Below are 7,473 nucleotides of genomic sequence, written 5' to 3'. Positions count from 1 at the left end.
ATGTGAGACAAATTGAGATCAAACTTCCACCATTTAGAAGTGAAAATCCAAGAGAATGTCTATACAAGGCACATCAATATTTTGAGTGTCTCTATACTCCACATGATCGACAAATTAAAGAAGTAGTGACCAAGCTTGAAGAGAATGATCTTCGATGGTACCATTGGTACCAAAGCATGTATTAAAAACCCACTTGGGAAAAGTTCCAAGAGGTTATACTTGAGAGGTTTGGATCCTCCAAAATGGTCAACTACAATGAGGCTTTCAAATAACTAAGGCAAAGAGAAACATTAGAAGAATACCAAAGAGAATTTGATGAACTACGTTCTACTTTGCCCCATGTGGATCAAGGCACCCTATTTGACTCATATGTGGGTGGACTTTGAAATGAGCTAAGAATATAAGTCTTGGCTTCTAATGTCCAAATACCCGGTGAGGCACATAGAATTGTTAAACTCTTTGAGGATAAGTAAAGGTTGAGGTGGTTTCTTCCTAGGCCAACCAACCAACCTAAGGACTTGCCAAAAGCACCTAAGCTATTAACCAAGAATGACAAGCCAAAAAGTTTTCAAAAAGCCAAAGTGGACTATTTCACACAAAAGCAATTGGAAGAAGAAAAGAAAAGAGGTGAATGCTACAAGTATGAAAAGTCTTGGCAAAAGCAAGACAAATGTCAATCCCTCAAAGTTCTCCAAATCATAGATAATGAGGAGGAGAATTGTAAGGAACCAAATCATGACAAGAAGAGTTTGGCTAGTGAAGAAGAAGGCGTGGAGTACCATGCCCTCTCAAAAGTCATCGGTCCACATGATAGAAGAAATGAAGGGAACTTCAAAGGCAAGAAAGTGATTGTCTTAGAAGATCCAACATGCCACCATGATTCTTCATCCACACAAGAAAGTTTCCAAACAAACAAAGAGCATGATAGGGGTTCTAAAATTAGTGAAGCTGTGCATGAGTCCCAAGATTCGAGTAAAAAGAAGAATGAGTCAAGCCATGAGTCAGCTTTAGAGGTGCTAAGTGAAAGACATAAAGTCTACTCTAGGATATTGGAAGATCAATTGAGAAAGAAAATGGTTCAAGAGTTAAACAAGATCAATAAGAGCCATACAACTACTTTCAACAAAATGGTTAAGCAAGATAAGATCAAAGAGGTGGGACAAGCACAACATGAACAAAATGAGTGTCCTAAGGGACCAATTCAAGAATTAGGGATTGAGCCTCACATAATGTCTCAAACCATCACCACAATTGGTCCAACTCTTCTTTCTCTAAGTGAAATAGAAGACAAGTTGGGAGCGCCCAAACAAGGCCAAGATCTTTTTGTGAAAGATAGGGCAGTGAGAATGTATACAACTCCAAGAGGTGGACAAGACTCAAAGTTTAATGGGTTACCTAAACTTAAGGAGGTTTACAAGAACCCTCCAAAAAAACGACAAGGGATAGTGGACATAAAAGAAGAAAAAAAATGAAAAATAGTAGAGATGATACTTGTAAACGAAAATTTCCTCTCTATAACAATGACAACTCGGGAGCTAGATCTTAGGAGGTCACAAGATTAGTTTAGAATGTACAATCATGAAGCAACACGCAAAAAAGGGTGTTGGACACTAGAGGAGGAGTTTGATATGATGAATAAGAACTTGATAAAAATTGGTCAAAACATGCAATTGAGTTTCTCAAACTCAATCTTTTATGATAAAGTTATTAATATTGCTCCTTTAAGGCCAATAAGATCACTATATTTTAAGCGACAAATGGCGATAAAGCACCATATGCTGATTGGAGATAGGATGGTGCACTATCGTGAGTCGTGGGCCATGTGAAATGCATTTACTTAAGTGGTCATGCCATCATGCGATAAAGGAAAATATGCAAGAGTGCAACCACTATTTTGACAACACAAATAGTTATGGGCAAGAGAATAACACAACAAAAATGGAAAAAAGCTATCTCAAAAGATGTCTACTAGCTCAAGATAGAATTGACTTCATGAAGAGTTGTATATCACCAAGGTTTTGGCAATGATCATCAAAGACACTGACGTATGGAAGGGAACAAGTTAACAATGTTGTGTTCGATCTAGGAGGATGGGACAAGATGAGGCGATGAGTTTGACATTACTACTAAAAATTTTGAGCACAATTCATCTTTGCCAACTCAACCTGATATTTTTTATTACTATCATCAGCGGGAATAAGCGTGTTAATAAAGGGCCACAAGCCGCAGGCAAGGAGTCTTCTAAGACAACAATTGAGATGTCACCACTTCGTGGATGGAAGAAGGGGAATTTGCAGAAGTTTTGATATTTCACCTTTGAGGACAAAGGGAAAATGAAGCGTGGCAGATTGATGCGCTGCGCATGCACAACGCATGCGCACAACACATCGCAGGCACTGCATAAGCACAGCGCACCATGCAGCACTGCGAGCGCAATACACATGCATGTGCGCATGGGCGTCGTGAGATTTTCTCTCTTTGGTAGGCCTATATAAGCCAAGGTGAGAAGAGGTTTGAAAGCTTTTGTCATTGTGAGATTTTCTAAGTAATACAATTTATGAGTTGTGGGGATTTTTCTCTCTTTGCTTGAATGTGGGTTCAAGTGCGGGAATTCTTGATGAACTCAAGATCTTTGGGCCAGCTTACCATTCTTGAAGAATTGGTGAGTTTGAAAAGATCACTTGGTTGAGATCAAGTGCTCTATCGTACAACCGGTAAGTGTAGGTAACATTGGCGAGTTCAACCAGCGGTTGAACTCGTGAGGGTGCAGTCAACACAGCTATTCTTTTCATATCCATTGCGATTCATGTCCAAAACAAGCAGCACTTTGAAACTACCCTATTTTTTTTAGCCTTTCAAAATTATTGTGATTACACCTCTGGTGCCAGCACGATCAGGTCTACGGGGTTTCTTCAAGTAATAATAAAAAAGATATGGCATCAAAGAGAGGGGAAGGAGAAGGCGAGGAAGACTCAGGGCATGGCATGGTGGAGGATAGTGGATGGCCTTCACCAGCAGGAGGCACCATTGGGTTTTGATAGGCCAGTAGAAAAGGGGAAACCATTTGGGATGGCAGTGGAGTGGAGAAAAATGGCCCCCCACATGTTATGGAGCCAGATCACCAAATTCACCATTCACATGAGTGCTAAGATGGGTGTCCACAGGATTCATTAAGAATGGCCAGCCCAAAATCAGAAATTTTTGGCTCATAGTTACCATCAAACAGGATACAGTTGGAACTAATATTCCGATGAATTATGCGTGGATTGCAATTGTGATGAACCCAAGCAAAACCATCTGGAAGGGTCGTCTTGTACACACTTCCTGTTCTACCTGAGCTTATGATATTATGTTTGCTAAAATTGTTAGTAAACTTCATTAGGACTCTCAGCTTCATTTTTTTGAATAGATTTCTCAAACAGAGAAACCTGCATATCCAAAACGATAATCTATTGTTAAAATATAAAAATTAAAACACAAAAAAAAGTGAAGATCAAATCGAAAAGAAAATGAAGTATAAATAATTTTCTTTTATTTTTGATATTTCAAAAAGGCTAAATTTGAGCCACGCGAATTTATACATGCGAACATGGTGCCAAATTGAAAAAAAAGATCATGCATTTAAAGATGAATAAATAAGAAAAGAAAAACAACAAAAGTGTTACTGATAAAACTATAAGAGAAGTCGGTTTGCCTTTACTCCTATTTCTCCCTTCATACTCTTGGCCCATTTGTTTCCCTCAATGTCTTCACCCTTCTACTTGGGCTTCCAGAGGAAGCATAGCAGCAAAACCATGAACACGAGTACAGCGATCAAGAGGACTGCACCACCAGAACTTGCAGCGATAACAATAACATGTCCACTCTTTTTCTGAGATTGGCAACCTACTAAAGGATACCCACAAAGCCCAATATTATTTGCGAAGTTTTCAGCAGACTGTGGATTCCGGAATTGAGGAATTTGGCCTGTTAACTTATTATTTGCAACAGTAAAATTCTAGAGGCGATCGAGGTTACCAATTTCACCGGGAATTTGGCCAGTAAACTGGTTACCGTCCAACCTCAATGCATTGAGATATGTACATTTTCCAAGGTCAACAGGGATTTTACCAGAAAACTTGTTGTAAGAGAGATCTAATGAAGTCACATATTTGACTCTGCGAGAAATATCAACCGGCAAGGGCCCGGATAGCTCGTTGCGCGAAAGATCCAACCCGGCCATGCTGGTGCAATTCTCTAGACTATCTGGGAACATCCCTTGAAGGCCCATGGAGGGGAGTTTTATGTTGAGGACTCTGTTCTCATTTGGGTGCCAACACTCCACGCCAATGAAGTTACAGATGAAACCTTCTGAAGCGTTCTGAAAATTCCAGGACGCCAAAGAGTTCAAGGGATCAACTAAAGACGCATGTAGGCTTTTCAGGCACAGTATATCAGTATCAGTAGAGCGGCAGGGATCTATGCTCACCGAGAACGCAGCGAGAATATACAGAAAACCAAAGATTCTCCAGTTTGCACTCATCATCATGATCAACCAAACAAATCCCACTTCTTCCTCTTCTTCTCCACTACATCCAACTTCTCTGCAACTATTTATGCTAACAAAAATCCCAAAATAAAAGTACCAAAAACCGAAGAATTTAAAGAGTATCCGACATCACCACCAAAATCTAAAGAATACCCAAATCATATTCCTCTCACATTCAATCTCTGGAAGCAAAGGAAAGCTCTAAACACCCCAGAAACACACAGAAGACCGAAAATTCTACAGTTTATGTCCATCAGCATGACCAATTAAGGAAAACCCACCTCTTCCGCATAATCCACCCTCCCCATATGAAGAAAACCCAATTTCCCGCATCCCCATCGCAAAAATTCAAGATCAAATTTACAGCAATCCCACGGGGGTGTAAAGGATATGATCCATCTACCTCAAACCAGAAAGATCCTTCCTTTTGTATGCGGAAGGACTCGGGAGAAGACGCTAGCAGGAGCAAGAAGAGCCATCGGATTTGTTGGAGGAGGAGGGAAGAAGGCAGCCATGCTGAGGAAGCGAGCAGAAGAGGGCAAAACGCCAATTCACAGAACTAAAATGCCCCATGGTAACACTGCTTGTTGTTCTCTATATAGATAAATAAATAAACCATAGAAAATGCTGATCCCATCCAGTTGACTTGACCAAGAAGAATACACTCTACTGACACCCCTCTTACTCTTTGTCTGTATGAACGCTAGCAACTGATGCATCCTTTAGTCTTTCTGTCCGTCCTTTGTTTTTTTATACGAAACCTCGCTGAAGGAAGGAAAACTCCGGGTGAGAACCAAAATCTGAGTATTTCCAACATTTTTTTTCAAATCCAATCATGTGGATGTGCTGGGCACGATGAATTTGCTAAGAATCAATCATTGGATTATGTAATTTTTATGAAAAATATTGAATATTTATGAAGAATATGATCTATTGATTTTAAAGTCTTAAAAAAATGCATCAAAATCTGATGATTCAAGAGCGTATTCTTATAAAACCAAGCATGTAGATGACATCTGCATGGTTAGATTAAAGAGAAAATAATAAAAAATTATAAAAATTACGGTTAACATAAGTTCTCATAATTTTAGTTTTCATATTCTAGTGACTCATATATATATATATATATATCAACAACAACTACGTCTTCATCCCATAATGATTTTCTTTGTTGGTTCATATCGCCGACCCCAATTGTTTTGGGATGAAGACGTAGTTGTTGTTGATATATATATATATATATATATATATATATATATATATATATATATATATATATATATATATATATATATATATATAAACTAAAATATGTAAAACAGCAAAATATATGAATTGGTATAAACTGAGATTTTTATATGTTTTTCTTTTTCAAATATAGCTCTTCAGATGCATTGGGCATTATTCATTTGCTTGGAATCGACTATTGGATCATCTAATTAATCACATCAAGAAATATATTTTTTTATGGTTGAATATATACAAAAATTTTGAGTCAGTGACCTTAAAAGATATGTCTTATATATCTTAATCGGATGATCCAAGAGCCCGTTTCTTTAAAACCAAGCATCTAAATCGCATCTGTATTGTAAAATTTTAGAAAAAAAAAATTTAAAAAAAACTATGAAAATCTTGTTGCACCAGTTTACATATTTTGCTGGTTTACATATTCCAGCTACCCTATACATATAGAATGAATATTTGTAACACTTATATCCACAATTCCAACTTTGCATATACAATGGACAGTCTTTTTTGTTAACAATGACACTTGGATTGTATTTCTTAAATGAATTACTATGATTTTTGATGTTTGAATATTTTATGAAAATTTTAAATGGTCAATTTTCAAGTTTAAAAAAAAACTGCTCATATATTGTAATTAGTTGAATCAAGGATCAATTTCTATAAAATCAAGCATGTAAAACAGATATGTACCAGATTTTCAAAAAATAAAAAATAAAAAGCCAAAAAATTGATTGATACGATGGCTTATATACACACTCACTTGAATAAAAATTCAAAGATGCATACCTCATTTGATCAATTTGATCCCATATATGTTCTCTATACACTGCATTTTCCACACTCTTTCTCCATTTTTCTACAGGAAAATAGACTATAATTTACAATGGTGCTCTCTAATAAAAACTTTGCGGGTGCATGCTTTATTTGATAAATCTAAACATACCAATGTGTTCATGACAGTTCATTTACTAGAATTACTTTTTCGATCGAGTAGTTTGGTTGAAAAAAAATGCCATTTTCAATAGAGAAACTTTAATTTATTGTACACCATTGAATTTTGAAGCTCTTAAAAAATCTAATTACACAATGCAATGAACCGTGTATATTACTTGGGATGGCAGTGGACCAGGGCGGGGGACAAGGTCTTCACCCCCGCCCCATTTCAAAATATAAACCTTCATCCCCGCTTCCATCCCCGCACGGGGATGAATTTTAACCTCCACCCCCGCCTCCATCATCGTTTCATGTCCTCCATCTCCGGACCAAACGGGGGTGAGGCGGGGCGGGGCCCCGTTCCCCCTCGGTCTATAGTCATTCCTTAAAGGATTGGGGATGGGGCGGGGTGGGCGGGGAAAGGCGGGGATTGAGACGGGGAAGAGGCAAGGGAAAGTGTAAGTCCATCTCCGCACGGGGATAGATTTTAACCTTCATCCCCGCCTCCATCCTCGTTTCATGCCCTTCATCCCCGGTCCAAACAGGGCAAGGCGGGGTGGAGCCCCATTGCCCCCCGGTCCACTGCCATCCCTATATATTACAACATATAAAACATATTGTTGACTAAACAAACCATGTGTGGTTATCCTTGACAAGAATATGATTAATTAACTGAACCCTATCGGTGGATGGCTTTGGATGGGTTCCCTGGGGGTCTTCCTGATAAACGAATGAAGTATTCATACCTGATAGACTCCCTTAAG

General features: G+C 38.3%; 1 pseudogene; it reads right to left on the bottom strand.

The window, feature by feature from the left end:
* Positions 1 to 3,145: 3,145 nt before the first annotated feature.
* Positions 3,146 to 4,806, bottom strand: LOC149815028 (probably inactive leucine-rich repeat receptor-like protein kinase At5g48380 pseudogene; annotated as a pseudogene).
* Between the last annotated feature and the right edge of the window lie 2,667 nt (positions 4,807 to 7,473).

This window comes from Nuphar pumila, chromosome 15, assembly GCF_984573655.1.
Source record: "Nuphar pumila chromosome 15, dmNupPumi1.hap1.1, whole genome shotgun sequence".
Classification (NCBI taxonomy): Eukaryota; Viridiplantae; Streptophyta; class Magnoliopsida; order Nymphaeales; family Nymphaeaceae; genus Nuphar; species Nuphar pumila.
Note: the sequence above shows the minus strand (reverse complement) of the source record. Positions and strands in the feature narration are given on the sequence as shown.